General features: G+C 37.7%; 1 protein-coding gene across 3 annotated transcripts in view; it reads right to left on the reverse strand.

Moving 5' to 3' along the window:
- LOC129577374 (protein qui-1) overlaps positions 1–17,323 on the reverse strand; it is a 133,090-nt gene that overhangs the window by 84,769 nt on the left and 30,998 nt on the right. The window contains exon 3 of one of the 3 annotated variants that reach the window (XM_055464274.1): positions 6,319–6,400. The exons of 1 other annotated variant lie outside the window; for it this stretch is intronic. The gene's annotated coding sequence lies outside the window, so the exon portion shown is untranslated. Of the gene's footprint in view, positions 1–6,312; positions 6,401–17,323 lie in introns of all 3 variants that reach the window. One more of the 3 variants, XM_055464272.1, reaches the window with a different exon arrangement.

Here is a 17,323-nt window from a genome sequence, read left to right on the forward strand (position 1 = left end):
TTCGAACCGTCGATAGAACGAACATTCAGCTTCGACACATTTCGCCCATTCACTGATATTCGTTTTTGGGCTTAGTGCGTCCGACTAAGTAAGTTCATTTGAATTTACCGCTTTTGTATGAGTCTTTCATCCAATACAATGCCACCTCTTCGTCAGCATATCAAATGCTGATGTGCATTTATTCGAATTGACTGAGTAAATAAGTTGAATGCAAATTGCAAAATATGCACACATTCCCACGTCATCTCGTAGATAACTTTCTATGCGAGTGTTCGTGCAAAGTAATGAATTGTGTTGCGGTTGATTCTTTCGTTCCGTCTTTTGCTGTTCAAACGAATTTCATTATTCCGTTCAATTCAATTCGAACTGGTCAATGTTACAAAAATGAATCTTCCTCTTCTGCGTTCGTTTCATCGTTTATCTTCTCTCCAAAGTGTCGTGCACGTAATATCATTCTAACTTCTCGTATACACAGTTTCTAGGGATAAATTCGATAAATGTTATGTTCTTGCTGTTATCGCCCGTTTTCGCCCATCCCGTTTTTTTCATTGAGGCTATTAATATCAAATTGATTGGATCAGTCATGTGGGAATTTTAATTTTCGATAAACAACACCATTTCGCTTCAACTGAACCGATGCTACTCCAGCAGCTACAGCCAATACTGACGACAACACAATAGTGATGCTAATGGATTATTGAATGTAAAATTGGAAAACTTTCGGTTTGGCTATTTTTGTAAAACGGTCGTTTAAGCACAATGCTCGGAACTATTTTCATTCGTCTATATGGTGTTGAAGCTAATTTTCCGAGAAGTGGAATGGGGAAAGAATGTGTGACTATCAATTTTAATGGATACACATACAAAGAAACGATGAGGTGAACCAAAACTGCCATGGATTATATGGTGAATGAAATTGCGTCTTTTTCGGCCAAATCAACCATTTAAATGCATCGTAGCCACACTTTGAATGTTATCATAAGGTATTATAAAAGTAGCTTTTTACACATAAAAATGCACAACCGTTCCACTCAATTTAGATGGGTGAATGTGCTTTGCGGCAGTGTGTTAATATCGCATTATGATAACTAATCACTTCCATCGAAGTTTTGTCATGAAATTAATCAAATTGCAGCCCAGTGTTTGCTTGTTGTTTCTCTATTTTTTGTCAATTTTCCCAAGGAATAATCCACTTATTTCCACATTGTGATTGTGTGTTTGGTGATCTTCTTTGACATCATATTAAAAATGGCAAAAATACGCAGAAATTTGATAAATTATACAACATTCCAAAATAAATTTATAACAAACGTTCCATGGATTGGCAAGTAATAGGTCTTGATGCTCACTGAGAAATACTATTGTGAGCTATACGAGAACTGTTGGTACTCTCTGAGTTCCATCACATGGAATGATACGTGTGACGGCATATTTTCACACGGAACTTCGTTCCCAGTTCACCGAGCACTTGCTATATATAGAGCGAACGTTTCCGAATATTAGAAACCACACGTTATTACATGTAGCTAGTGCTCGGCGCACTGGGAACAAAGTTCCGTGTAAAAATATGCCGTCACACGTATCATTCCATGTGATGGAACTCAGAGAGTAACTTGACAGATTACCACCATTATTATGACAGGCATAGTATGTGTTTGCATTGTATTTACTATGCTGTGCAATATTACTATGTCACAAAGTAGTATTGGTGGTAATCTAGCGCGGCAAAGTAAATACAATGCAAAAACATACTATGCCTGTCATAGTAATGGTGGTAATCTGTCAAGTTGCCAATAGATGTCGTACAAATCGCAAAATGGTTTTTCTGTGAGTGTGTATCACTCGAGCTCACAGTGTATTTATCCATCAAATAACGGCCGATTGCCGATGGCAAGATATGCGATTTGTGTGTTCATGCCAAATTTGTGAATTTTGCGCTGAGTTTTTCTCTGTAGAATCACACACATTCGATAAAATAAAGAAGATGAAAAAAACGAAAGTAGAAGAAGAACCTATAGTTTTTGTGTACATTGTCCAAAGTGATACCGATATAATCGTGTCGATCGGTTTATTCAAGGCCCATCAACACTTTGATCCTGTAGCAAAACGGCTCAAGACGACGGTTACACGATTATCTTGATATAAAACGAAAAACACATGCACGATTGAGAGTGATGGAAACCGAGTGAAAATAACGTCAACAATAATAATAAAATGGAGAAGGCATCAATAGCGGCTACGAAATGGGGACACAGGGGCTACATCGGTACCTAAAATGATGATATATTTGCCAGAAGCCAGATCGTCATCTGAAAGAGAGTGATAGAGCTGATGGGTGGCTGTTTTGTATGTGTGTGTGTGTGTTTGTGTTTGTGTATGCCAGGCATACAATGTAATGTGCGACGTGCCCGTTCAGAACCTCTCCGTATATAGAATACGTTAAATTCAATGGTATTTTTGTGCCAGAGAGAGTAAAGTTATTCCACCGTTTCGATTGCTATTTTCATTGTATGAATTTCACTTCCACTTGAACGTAAATCGACGAAATGCCATCCATTGGGATCGGATCGGATAGGATGGCATGCTACCGAGGGGAAAATCACTCTAAAAAATTACTTTTTCGGTTCATAAATTACTTTCACTATTACTTTTTTCAAAAAAAATTATAAATTATTTTTTTATCATAGAAAAATATATTTTCGACAAGTAATTTCTAATAGAAAAGCAATTTATCGAATAAAAAGTAATTTGTAGTAATTTTTAAAGTAATTTTTAGTCGATAAACTACTTTCAAAGTTTTTTTTGTTCAACGAATTACCTAAAATGTTTCCCGTCAAGTGATTTCCCCCTCGAATGCTACGCAAACAATTTTCCCATTCAATATAATGACAAAGACAAACAAACATAAAGGAATGGCTCTCTGTGTCGTACGACGAGAGAGAGGAAGAGGAAGAGAGTGAGTTAGTGAGTGAGTGAGAGAATAAAAGTAGTGCTCAGTTACATACAGTTGATTTCAATTCGAAAGCGGCTCACACCGTCACTAAAGTCATGCTGTGTATGTGTGCTCGCGCGTTTGCGAGTGTATGTGTGTGTAAACACGTTTCTCTTATTTCCTCTCTTGAATTCTACAGAATAACGTCTAAAAGGCAATATGTTTAAAAAGCATTCAGCACGATTCAATAGATCTCAAGCCGAATGACTGATATGTCGGTATTGAATATCATGTCAGCTCTTGCTTTCGCTTGTTCTCAACGAAGCAATCAACCAACTAACCAAGCCACCACCCACCTACCCATCCACTCGACCGACCAACATCAATTCAGGCTTCAATTTTTTTTTTGCTGCGTAAATTGTCTGCTGAAGAGGAATTTGTGTACATTGCAATAAACGCGACGATTTAAATTATGTTGGAGGCGCTGTCGAGTCTACACATATACATGCACATACGCTCAGGGCGACCGGTATGAGTGATGATGTACCAAAAAATGATATGAATAGATGTTTCAGGAATGTGTGTTTTACATTACGGTATCTATTTCGTCAGCACAGTTCATGTGAGTGTACTGAACGATTTCGGCATGAGTGCGCCATGTCAAAGTCGATTCGGGTGCGCATTCATCACCATTTATCGAGAGAGCAAAAAAGAAAAATAAATAAGTGATATAAAAAAAACCCAAACACATCCCAATAATAACGAAGACCTGAAGAGAATGAGCACAAAAAAATATTGTATCGAAGCAATCAATTGTGAAAGATCGAAATGACTTTGACGTATTAATGATGTGCGAAGAATGGCGTTATAAAGGCACATGTTGATAGCAAACCACTGGAGAAGGTCGCTGTTTTGGCCGTCGGTTTGATAAATGCACAAATATACGATATAGCCCCCGACGAAATCGAGTGTTTTACATACATTTTGTATGAGACTGAAACAGGCAAAAATGGATCGCTTGCTTAATTTTCACACGTGTGTTTTCGGTAAGTTCATTTGAACTATTGAGAGAAAAAAACACACACCCAAAATCATCAATCCTAAACTCTGAACAGAAACGCCCAGGCATAATTTTTTAGACGTAAAATCACGTACAATTTTCGAAACATATACAAACTCTGGCTGTCGCTGCTACGAGTCGTCTTGTTTGCAAAATGTGCGTTTGTGTACAATATCTTTTACAAATTGTGTGCTGCATGCTTATCTCGGTGCGACCACGTAACACTAAATAAACCGAACGAAAAAAAAAATTAAGTAGGAAGAGGCAAAAATCGAACCGAAAAACCGAACAACAAACTTAAGTAGTTAGATAAACAGAAAATACTCAAGCACACACAGACACACAATACTCTAAGCTCAAGCACACAGTTTGAACTGCTGCTTGTGTGAATGTGTGTGTTTGTGTTTGTGTTTGATGCTCAGTTGATGTTTCTGTGTGTCAAACGGATCGAATGCTTTTTCCCTCCAGAAAATGGGTAAGTATATAGGATGCGACAAGCGATGCATACCGAACCATAAAAGTCGAGTTCAAATGACACAAATCTAAATTGAAGATTGGTTGAATTTGCGGTTAGCATAACACAAGTCGTCGTCATGTTATTCGTCTTTTTTTCGGTGCCAAATGATTTCAAGTCGCTTGTCATATTCACGTCGACAATTCTATATATACATTCAAAACCCGTTCCATTACACAATAATTTGCATTCATTGATTTAAAGTGCTTAAAATCTCCGATTTTTTTTCCTTCCATCGCTCGTAATTCTCGTAGTATTATTCGCTCAAAAACATTTAAAAAAAACAGAAACAAAAAGAGTTTGTATATAAACAGAATTTGTGGCATGGCATGGGTAGAAAATGGATCACGAACGTGATCAAAAGAGTCGGTTGATGTGTAAAAAAAGAGAAATAGAGAGAGAGAGAAAAAATGAAGGCCCTGAATGTGCAAAATGATTGAAAATGAATGAATGAGTAAGTGGTATTGGAATTCATGTTCGGTTTAGCTTCTCAGCGCGAAGTGATAAAAATCGCTAAATCGATTACGAGAGCTGATGCAAAGATACGAAGAGTAGTGAGCAGCATTTCAGAAAGCAGAACAGAAGGAGAAAACAGAAAAAACGACGGCAAATGGCGTGTACAACAATTTATCTTTGCGTTTAATGTTTGGAGTTGAGGATCTATCAGCCAGACACATTGACATAAATAAATAACGCTGAGAATATCGAATAAAATTTAACACGTTTACGGATAAAATGCGAGTATTAACGATTCAATTTAATTTATATTCAGTACGTGCGAAAGGATATCATCCAAACGGTTGTGTGTGATTTCGAAACTTGGGCCTTGGCACTGACATAGCGCGCGCGGTAGGGGAGAAGGAGGAGGCGGCGGCAATGGGATCGATATAGAGACTTTCATACTTTCCGTTCACTTTTATTCTCGCCTACTTCACTTTTCCAACCATGCCAGAGCATTCTTTCCTTCTTCTTCTTCTTCTTCTCCTACTCCTTCCGTATGATCGCTTTTTTATGTGGTTCATAATTTTGTTTTCATTGCAATGGCTTTTCTCGGAATTGAGCGCGATTTTCTTCGATGGGTTTTCTCTCTCTCTCTCGCTCTCTTTCTCTCTCCCACTTCTACGCTTCATACTCTGCGACATTTGCCGAGTAGATCTTTACTTTATCACTTTTCACCATTTTTTTTCTCGTTTTTTCTTTTGTTTTTCCCTCGGAGGGGTTTAAAGAAATGGGACAAAATGCCAGCGAAGCATTTTTCCGCTTTTTTCGGCACGTGTAAATCGATTGATTGCTAATGGTATCTAAATTCGAATTTGAGAGAAAAAAAATCGGTCGTAATGCGCAATTTAGGGACGAAAAATATTAAAGCCGATTTTTGTGCCAACGTTACTCGCCCGAAAATCAAAGCATTTCTTTCGGTTAAATGTGCTCAATAAAAAAGAGAAAAGAACAAAAGTGGAACAAAATGCCTCGAATTTAAAAGGAAACGAAATGAAATGGAATTTCAAACATAACTAGCAAAGTACGACTAGCTGAAAATGGAATTGAAACAAGTCAGGTGTACGAATTTCGAGCAGTTCGAATCAAATTCTCATATATATTTTTCGACTGCGCCATAAGTGGGGCGTTAGTATAATGACTGCCCCAGCCGATCAAATCGAAGCATAATCAATTTTCACACGACCATTTTTCGACGAATAAGCACGTGGACACATTACCACGGATAAAAACACAATTATTCACTATGCAACGTATAGCAGACGAAATAATGATTGAACGCAAATATTTGAATGTGAATTAACTTACATTTACCTGGAGACATTTCGTTTGGACGTCAATGTTATCGTTTCACTTTGTCGTTTCAATGGGCACATTCATGGACTCATCATTTCGCCTGCAATTTCAAAAAAGTGGTCACAATTTGTAAATCTCACAATATATCCCATAGGATACAAACGAATTGGACTTGATGGAAAGTAAACAGAAAATAAGTCTATTTGGGAATTTAACATCAATATTCCCACATATGTGGATGTGGATGGATTTTGGGGGCAAAATCATCGATGGCAAATTGTATAATGCTTTGAATAAGAGAATTTCCATGGAGTTTTTGCGGAATGTAGTTTTGGATTTTAGTTTAGACAAACAATGGAGAGAGAGAGAGAGAGAGAGAGAGAGAGAGAGAGAGAGAGAGAGACTAATATTTTTCATCATCGCTGTTGTAACTTAAGCTAACTCCAAGAACAATGTTACCAGAAAAAGAACTTTGTTTTGTGCTGTACCACTTGAATTGAAATCCAAAACTTGAACATGACAAATCATAAATTCGATTTTAAATTTTGGGCTAAAATCCGCTTCAACAATGAAATGCAAAATAATACGATTGCAACAAAAATGGTTGGCATTCATGTTCAAAGAAAATATGATAGTTGTGTGAATTTCATTTCGGTTGGTAAATTAGTTTTCACTACAACGAACATTTGACATACATGCATGTTGCGGAATGCAATGATTATAAAGTTTTCGTGTTCTATCGCATACGGGTTCTTAATCGTATACACACCGAGCGGGGAAAGAGAGAGAGAGAGAGCGACAACAAAAATTCAGTTATGTGCAGATTCATGCTGACTTTTTCGATCATTTTATTTCTTGACAAATTTTTCTCTCCGCAAAGAGTGATTCAGATCAACTGAGTGACATTTTTGTTGGTAAATTGAAACTGTCAAAATAGAAATGAGCACTTTTCAATTTTCCAATGTATATTGCAGTTTATGACACTCGAATGAAAGAGATTTTTAATGAAAGAGGATAATTTTCAAAAGCAGATGTTTAATTTTGATCTTGAACGCTAAGTGTTGAGTCATAAAAAGTTCACCAGTTTTGCCACATAAATGGAACATTGACGATGCTTGCCTGCATCGTCACCGTGTATACAGAAATTGTATTCGACAACAAAGAACGAGGAATCATTGAATATAAATAGCAATATGGTTATTATCGATTGAATAAAGTTCGGCGCAAAATGTTCGGCATTGCAACTAAAAACTGGTCAACTTAAAACTGAATGTTATATGTAAAGGTGAAATTCATGGAAAAGTTTACGGTTTATATAGCAGCAAAAGAGAAAGGGGAATGCATTTCGCACACCGAAAAGTCACATCGTTTCGATCGAAAATTGTTGAAACTAGCACAACATTTTGAGATGGGACAAAATGGAGCCAAAACATGGAGAAAATGTCAAGGTAACTGTTGACCCGACTGCTCATAATTTGATTGGAAAATCGAATCGAATCGAATCGAATGACCGTACACGTGTTGCTAGACCACCGAATAAATCGGATGATATCGATCAAATTAAAAGCTCGTTGAGATAAATGCATTTGATCGTTAAAAGTGGCAGGTGTTTTCTGAGTTCTTGTTATAAAATCAATTCATTGTTCAAAATAACTCAATAATATGTATTATTTTGAATGTTGCTGGTGGGAGAAAACCAAATCCAGTGTCTCTCTGCTTGTTAAGTGCCAATATTTTTTAATTTACTGTTCAGTCGACTTATGTTTGGTGTGAGTTCGGCTCTCAGTGAATGAAAGGGAAAAAATGGCGTTTTTATTTAGATTTCGTTCGTTTGGTAATGAAGAATAATGGCTCAATTATTTGGTTAATGGCCATACAAATAAACTCTCTTGTCCCCGAAAACCGCACACACAATCTAAAAATGGACAACATATGGACCTGTTCGATATATATATATATACACAGTACACACACAGCGAACGATATGGGAAAAAAACAGTCCCGTAGAGATTATCGTTACATAGTCGGTCAATTCAATTGAGCCATAGCCTATGTTCAGACGTATGAGCTTGTTTATTTGTTGGTTTGTGCTCAGTTGTATAAGCTTTTGTTATGTGTATATGCTTGTTATGCCGAAAAAAGAATCAATCCCATTTAGACTTGTAAATGGATGAAGATTAGGAAAATTCTCTTTTTTCTTTCCCTTTTTTTCAGTCGCTTCGTTTTATGTGCGATGCAATCTGTTTGTTTGTTTTTGTTTCCTTTGCCTTCTATTTTGTTTTATGTTTTTGTTGATAATTCGACGATTCATTGTCGATTCGAAATCGTATGCACGAGATACAATTTACCGAATGGTTTTGGGTTTTATTGAAATCACATTTTATTTCTTGTCGTTCTTATTATACGTGTTCATCGATTTGTTTGTTGTTCGGTTCTTGTGAATTTCGTTGAATTCATTTAAAAATTAGGATGTTGGTATTGCTATCTCTGTTCATCCCCTTAATTTTGATGGGGTTTGATGCTTGGTATGTTATATTTGCATTTATTTTCATTCTATGTGCGGCTACTGTTGCTATTGCTGCCTTTTTGCTTCAATCCCAGCTCGTCTCTTCTTCTCTTTCGTCGGTGTTTTTTGTAGCCCATTCCGTGTTTACGATTATACTGTAAGTGGAATCTCAAACACATTCTTCGGATGTCACATGCCAGCATTTTTGCAACGTTCACATTTTCCAGCAGAATGAAGCTTTTGTTGTGGACTCCCTATCTTATTCTCTCGATTCCGATGATTGGAGCATGGTGGTGCATCGATTCGAAATTGATATACGCGCATCAGACAATGGCTGCTGAAAGAATGCCAATTTGGTTTTTTTGTTCTCTTTGCCAGCCAATAGATTTATGGTAAATAATCACAGCAGGTCAAAACGCAACGTCTCGCAACATGTCCACCAAATTTCGACAGGGAGAAGAAGAAGAGAAAAAAAAACGCTCGAATGCTCTCTTCAACTTTTTTTTTCAATCACAATGAATATGAATATCGAGAACAGAGGACGAGAGACACTGGGAATCGGACAATATAGCCGCAAATAGGGAATGGAATGCCCGAAAACTTTCAACACAGATAGACAGCGAGCGGTTTTGTTGTGAGACTTCATTTCCAACAACAAAGTTCGTGCTGCAATTTTCTCTCTCGTTAGACAGTGATGTATACCATTTTGGTTGTACGAAAAATACATTTTAACGGCACAGATGAGAAAAGTCACACACGCAAAATATGTTCGGCATCAGCAAATAAATCTTATCTGCATAACGATGAAATCACATGGAAGCTTAAGCGATATTTGCGGCACTTTGAATTTGAAATAGAGAGAGAGAGAGAGAGAGAGAGAGAGGGGGGGGCATAGAAATCGAAATGGTGCTGACATCGTGGCAATGGCATTTCATTTCAAACACTTTCTAGCAGCACTCGAAAAACTGGAAAAGAGAGAGAGAGAGCGGGAGAGAGAGAGACAGTGGCAGGAATGAAACCAATTTGGATGTATATATACGCAATCTACACACTCAAAGCCACTTATTCATTATCTGTCACTGTGTTTAAACTTGCAGAAAATAGCATTTAGTATTGTTTGTGTTTACAATGGCAATGCGGCAATGAAATTAAGAAAAGCGCTCCTTCAATACACATATCACGAGATCGTACCGTACGCGTACAAAAGCACACAAACAATCACCGTTCTGTGCTAGTTGCTATCGCTCTCGCGCACACTATATGGAGAAAACTCAACAAAAACGGCATAAACAACTAAACAAACATAACACATGGAAGTATCTAAGGTTGGGCAAATATGCTTCTACTCCCGCCATTTCTCTCGCTTCTTCCGCACCATCCTACGCTTTCTCACTTTCGGTGTTATTATATTTATGTGCCAACTTACTTGCTTACAAAACATTTCGGTGAATCGTTGTTACGTTTGCACAAAATAGACATGTCTTCTACGATGAATGGGCTGATTGCGTGAATAAATACGTACATAAAACAGTCAGTGTACAAACTAAAAGTTTGCCCAAGCCACACAATATCAAATTTTTGGAACAAACTATAGAAACTTATTCATTTAGACGCAATCATTCTGCCTCTCACTGTCACTGCCACTGACGTACCACTATTCACAAAGCGATGAGCAGCACATTCACATCGACACAAACACACAGACAGAGGGAGAGAGGGAGGTACTGGTATATGTCACATCGAAGGAAACTTTGCATCTAATTTAATTCCGATGCTGTGCCTGAAGCTATTCAACGAAGAAAACCATTACTCAAGGAGCTTATGTCATTTTTATGCTAACAAATTTTATGCAATAGGTGCACATGCACATAGAGAATGAAGTTTGTTAGGCATAATCGTTCTATTGGTGGAATGTCAAACTACCAATAGATTGTTTCAAATGTATTGGTAATTTCAGTGCAATTGAGAAATTTCGTTTACTAATACTACGTAAGTGACTTGCGACTTGCATTGTGTCATTTGTATTGAATTTACCACTACATTTGAAACAATCTATTACGTAAAACTAGTTTCACCAATAGAATTTGCAGGGTTCACTTATTCTCTTCTCTATTTGTGTATAATGCTCTCTATATGTACATACCGTACACATAAACATACACAAATTCAACACGAACATGGATGGTTTTTGTCCCGAACATTGTGAAGTCGATTTTTGTAATCATTTTCTTGTATTTTCATTTCATTTCTCTTTTTTGCTTTTTCTGTTCATTCCGGTATATAAAAATGGTTTCCATCATTTTCCAATGAAATTTGTTTTGATATTGTAATTATGGAAAATTTCGTTCAGCTCCGGCACAGTTTCGTTTTCTATTCGAAATGTGATAAAAACAGTCTGGAATTTTCTTGGAATACTTTTCAATAATAAGAATGGTTCGAATGCCGAACAAAAAATACACCGTTCGAGCAGATCATTCATAATTGGGTACATGATCATCACGTTGGATGTGTGTATTGAGAGAACATTTGTTGCATTTTCATTGTTCTATTTGGTGGCGCCAAACAGTAGTATCCACAGTCGCCAACAAAAGAAAGGAACGAAGAGAGATAGAAAAAATTATCGAAGTGTATTACTTTGTGAGCACATATATCTTCATTGATGGCAAAACGGAAAATGTGTTAAACGAAAAAGCGAGACGTGCACATGTATACGAATGTTTTGTTAGATATTTAGGGGCGGCTATTCTACGTGTGTGGACGATACGAACAGTAAATAAAACTGGAATCATGTGAGCAAGGAGAGAGTGAGGAAAAGGGAAATAAGAAATTGTGGGGCATACACAAAAACTTTGGGTAATGTGTTTTGATATTGGGATGGGACCACGGTTATGGTGGCAACGGTAGTGGCGGCGATTCTGAATGCCTAAAGTCGACACAACATCAGGTTGTCAGGTAACCACGGCAAAAGGTTTTTACCTCTCTCTCTTTCCCTCTCTCCCTCTACTCCATAATATTTTCGATATATGGAAGCCACACATATCGTGTCCAAGTCTCGTATACACGTACTCATCACATGATAATGGCAACATTGTACTATTCGCATGTTGCGAACTTTTTGATGGCAAAACGGAAATTTCATAAATCCACAATATGCTCTCCTTGGCTATCTCTCTCTCTGTCGATCTTGTTCGGCGCGTGTTTCTCGAACCCATGCACATGCACACACACATACCTGCTGTGTACGTTTTGAACATAAACGCACTCACGTAATTACATACAAAAGACATAACTCACACTGTTTGATACATTTTGCGAAAAGTTTTTTTTCCCTCTATTATTTCCTCCACTCGATGTATATTTGTTTCAGTTTTTTTTTTGCTGCTATACCATAAAAACATTGAATTATGAAATGACAGTGTCGTTTTGTATAGAGAATGTGGTGACACAAAAAAAGGAAGACGAGATAGACCTTTCTATTATGGTATAGAGTCACGCAGTCATATTTTAGGCATCGTTATATACAAAGGCCATTTTCTGTATTCATTTTCTATTTCACGCGCGCTATATCTATATGTTTCTTTCATTTTTTTCACGTTTAGAGAGACAAAAAAAAGTAGCACATAACGGTAAACGTACATACTAGCGATCCAAATTCTTTGGAAATGTCAGCAGGCAAAGTTGATTCTTTGAAGAGCTGAATTAAATGATGAAGACGACAACGACTACGTTGTATTGAAAGCCAAAAAGTGTGATGCGACACGAATAAATGCGTAGACAACTCTTGAATAGAGTCTCTTTTTTATGCTTCTCCATTTCGAATGGTACAAATGCAAAATAATAAAAGCACATTGAATATGTACATATTGAATGAATATGAACGAAAATTGTCATGATGTCAACTTATTTGTGAATAGCGCACACGCGTTACATTTGCATCATGTTGCCGTTGCCGTTGCCGCTGCTGCTGATGATGATTATGATGAATTGAGACTTTAATTCGAGGTGGTAAAAACAGTATTTGTTTGCTGCATTTTATTGAATTGCAAAATTCACATTCGCAACGTGCGGGAGGCAAACAAATATAAACAAACTCATGCCAACGAGAAAAAAATATGTATTTCACGCGCTTCTGTTTTTTTCCTCCAACGCGTGCTCCACGTGGATTTATGAAACTGAGCAACCTCATTGCGAATGAATTCAACAACAGAACACATATTTTGTGTAAATGCCGCGTGTGTTTGTGCTGTTTGCATTTTGTTGTTGTTGTTCAGACGACATAGGGGAGCCTTCCAGAATATTCACAATGTGCATATTTGCAACTAATGCACAATGTAAAAGCACTTTGCGTTAAGTAACGGTGTGTGTGTGTGTGTGTGTGTGTGTGTGTGTGTGTGTGTGTGTATGTGTACAAGTACAGTGTACACTGTACACATCATGTTTGTGTGTGTATGTATGTTTGTGCATATGAAAAGCTCATCATTTGCGAAATAATGTTCAATATAACCTGATACACACATACACACCAACACCGACGAATACACGGCAACAAAATAAATTAATCTATGGCAGAAGCTATTGCACACAATGCACACATGAAGAAGACGTTAGTGATCGTCGGAACAGCACAGTAACAGCACACTGGTGGTGCTCATTTGAAAGGTACCACACCGACTAATATATGCATGGTTTTGGAGTCGTTCACAAAATGACGAGGGCTTGAGTTTTTGAGCGCCGGAAATAAAATAGCTCACATCATCCAAAAAAAAAAACACTTTCTTTCACGCTCTGCCTCTTTTGCCCTTTAGTGCACGCGCGCTCCTTCTCTTTTCCACTTTGAACCATGTGAAAAATGGCACACGAACAAACAACAACAACAACAACAACAACAACAACATGGGGCAAAAAGAAACGACATGAACGTAACGTTTGCACAAGTGCCGTAAACAGAAATGTGATGAGCACAACGTAAAATAGCAAAACAAATAGAAAAATCAAATATTCGTTTGGCTGGCTGGCTGGCTTGGCTTGGGTACGGATTCATGTTTGCCAAACAGTCGACATTGTCGATTGAGAGATACAGTAGCATACTTCTGCTACCACCATTTGTAGTCATGTTGATTCATTGACTGTACGTCTATGTATGGTTGCAATCGCGCGTAGCATTTGATTCACTCTTCAATTCTCTCTTCATTCTAGCTCGTCCGTTTTTAACCTCCCTATTTTCCCTTCCGCTTGCTCCCTCCATAACACCGTTTGATGGTAGTTCTCTCGTTTGCAATAAACATCAGCTCAACATTGTCGTTGCACGCTAAGAGATATTCAACGCGCACGCTAGTCAAGTGTATCAAGAGAGAGAGCTACCACTATAAACGTCAGCGATCAACATCAACAGAGACACTATAGCACATAGCATTAAACGCACTTTGCTTCACTCTTTGTACACACTTTGACATCACTTATGCTTTGGCGCGCGTTGTACGTTTTTCAAACGTTTATTTTGATTCAAGTATTTCACCGATTTCACCGAATTTTCTTACTCAATATCAATATATTCATTCTTACTTGGAAGTTTTTTTTTATTGCAATGATGTTTTAAAATATATTTTGTCGAGAAGTTTTTTTTTTTCAATTTCCAAAATTAAATGAAATTAAAACACATAGCATGAAACAAATTCATAGTAGAAATGCATATGTATTAGTTTGTACTTATTCATTATAATGTATTTAGATAGGACGCTAGCGCGGCCTGAGAGAGAGAGATACGGTGTTGTTGCTCGCTCATTGGCAATGAGTCATTGCAGTTGTTGAATTATATTCTCACACGGACAAACAAAAAAAAACGTGTATGAAAAATTCTGCTCGTTTCTCATTCATGCAATCATTCCTTGCATCTTCGGTTGCATGCATGTGGTTTTTTGAGCATCACATACACCAGAAAAAGAACAAAAAAACACGCACCAAACACAAATTGCAAAAATAATAACTCACTGCATTTTAAGCTTTAGTGTTTATTTTCTCGGTTAGTTTTTCAGCGTTTCAATCACGTTTCGAAAGTTTTTCATCTCATCGTAGGTTCTTTTGCCTCTCTCTCTCTCTGTGTCTCTCTTTCTCCTTCTGCCTCGGTGTCTTTCTGAAGTGCACATGTCACCGCATGTAATACTTCAAGCGAAGAACAGAACGAATGAGGAATTGAGAATGAGTGGCACCACGCTCCATGCCATTCAGCATTTCATCGTACCAATGCGACCATTGTTATCTTGTCTGTTTACACCATTTCATGTAACCAGAAATAGCATAAGAAAATGCTCAAGTGCAATTGTAATCCATAGTTTTGCACAACCGCTGTATGTGTGTAAGTGTGTGTGTGAGACGGAGAGAGAGAGTGTGTGGCACAAGTTTTGCATTTTGTTTGAATTGGCAAGTCAAGAATATACGTTGGATAAAATATTTCATTGGGAATAATTTGTTGTGCTTTTCTCATGCGACAAGACCAGGATAGACGATGCCAAGGGAATGGCTCAGCGATGCACGTTACCAGAATTTTGGCTGGTACGCAGCACATTTCACCAGTTGCGACTTCGGTCATATATTCGTTGATGCGAGCATAGTGTGAGTACGGCTTGCCAGTTAGAACGTGTGTACATAAGGCGCGAACTAAGATGACAATTCACTTCGCAAGAATTCGACCGCTTCGCACACACGTTGTAGCTGGTAAACCGTACACACGGGCCACAGTTTGCTTTGATTCGCATGAACGAATGTATGACCGAAGTAGCGAATGGTGAAATGTGCTGTGTACCAGCCGATCAACTGGTGACGTGCGTCGCTGAGGGGTGGATTGAATTGAACACGAGAGTGACAGCAGACGGTGCACAATTGGACCGAAAGCGAGAGAAAGAAATAAAATATTAGCAAATCTAATTAAGCACATTTATAATGCAGTTAGGTTATTAAATATGGCCATCTACTAAATTCACCATTTTTCGCAGACGAAACATTTGCAGACGATTTCAAAATGATTTTTGTGCGCCATATTTTCTCAAACTGCAACCATTTTCTGTTGACACATTCTGTCATTTAAAATGGACTTGTGTTTTTTTTTCTTTCTTTCGTTCGTTCGTTTCTTTTTTCAATTTGTTTCCCCTGGCAACCATATATCGTTTCATTATTTAGGAGAGAAGGGAAGAAAAGAGCAAACATCAACCGAAATCACTATAATCGTATAGTCAACCTTGCAAAACTGAGGCGACAGCAGATTGGATTCGATTTGATTTCATCAAACATTTGTGCGTTTGATTTGAAAGTTGGTGTCAAAGTTCACGAAACTTCATCGCAAGAAAATGTTACATCAAATAAATCGTTTGACAGGCGATCTTTTCCTCATTTTTCTTATTCATCCTTTTCTATTTCGTTTTTGAAGCGACGATGCAAGGGAAACATACTTTCTGGGCTAATTTGTTCCCTGTTTGACCAAACAATCCAATTTCTTAGCTCGAAAAATGACTTATGACTTGTCGGATGTTTGTTTTTTTTTGATTTTCCACTTCTGGGCATGGTTTTTATTCATATAATTCTGTAGCCTGATGATTGATGTGGCATAGAGATACTCTGACAGTGGGTGCATCAGCTGACCACCATAACACACACACACACACACACACACACACACACTCTCTCTCTCTCTCTCTCTCTCTGCCTCACCCTCCTCCATGTCGATAAAACGATGAGGTGAACACAAATAGAACGGCTGTGTTGTATGAGAGAATGAGTGAGCCCATTCATTTCAATTTTAATTAGAATACTCGATGTTTTGTGTGCCTGGACGCTTCGTTTCGTTGGCATTCACGTTGTATGTGAAAAACAAGAAAAATGATCAAATGGCCACAATGAACGCATAGAGTGAAGTCTGAATCGTTGGAATACTATTTATGCCTACCTATCTTTTCAAAATACGGTGTTGGAATATTCCACAAAATTGTGTATATATTTGTATGTATGTGTTCTCTTTCAATTATGCGGAATGAAAAGACTGAGGGTGGCCACGAATGACACATACACTCGCACAGAGAGTGAGCTAACGAGAGATTGAGCAGTTTTAGTTTCATCCCAAAGTTCGAATGGCAAACAAACACAAAACTAAAGAATGAATGAGCAACGAGCATACAAACAACATCTGCTTCTAATTCGAAGTGAGCCATTTGCAGAGAGTAAAAATGAACACATTCGGACTAATTATGCCGTTGTTGTTGCAAAATCAATGGAACAAAACGCAGTGCCTCGCCGGTAACGTATTACCATTTTGAACAAACAAAAAACCGTTCCGTAATGTATGAAAATCTGGTGAGCAAGAAAGTGAAAGAGTAAAAGGTACAAAGAGATTTAAAAAAGATACATTTCCTTCACCACAAAATGGATACAAACACAAAAATCGACGTAGTTGCATAAAGAGATACATAACGGGAAAATGAAACAAAGAGCTTTTCATCGGAAAATATTTGATTTTGGCTAAGGATTGTA

Source organism: Sitodiplosis mosellana, unplaced genomic scaffold (genome assembly GCF_009176505.1).
Source record: "Sitodiplosis mosellana isolate CC-2019 unplaced genomic scaffold, AAFC_SMos_1.0 Smas_scaffold_6197, whole genome shotgun sequence".
Classification (NCBI taxonomy): domain Eukaryota; kingdom Metazoa; phylum Arthropoda; class Insecta; order Diptera; family Cecidomyiidae; genus Sitodiplosis; species Sitodiplosis mosellana.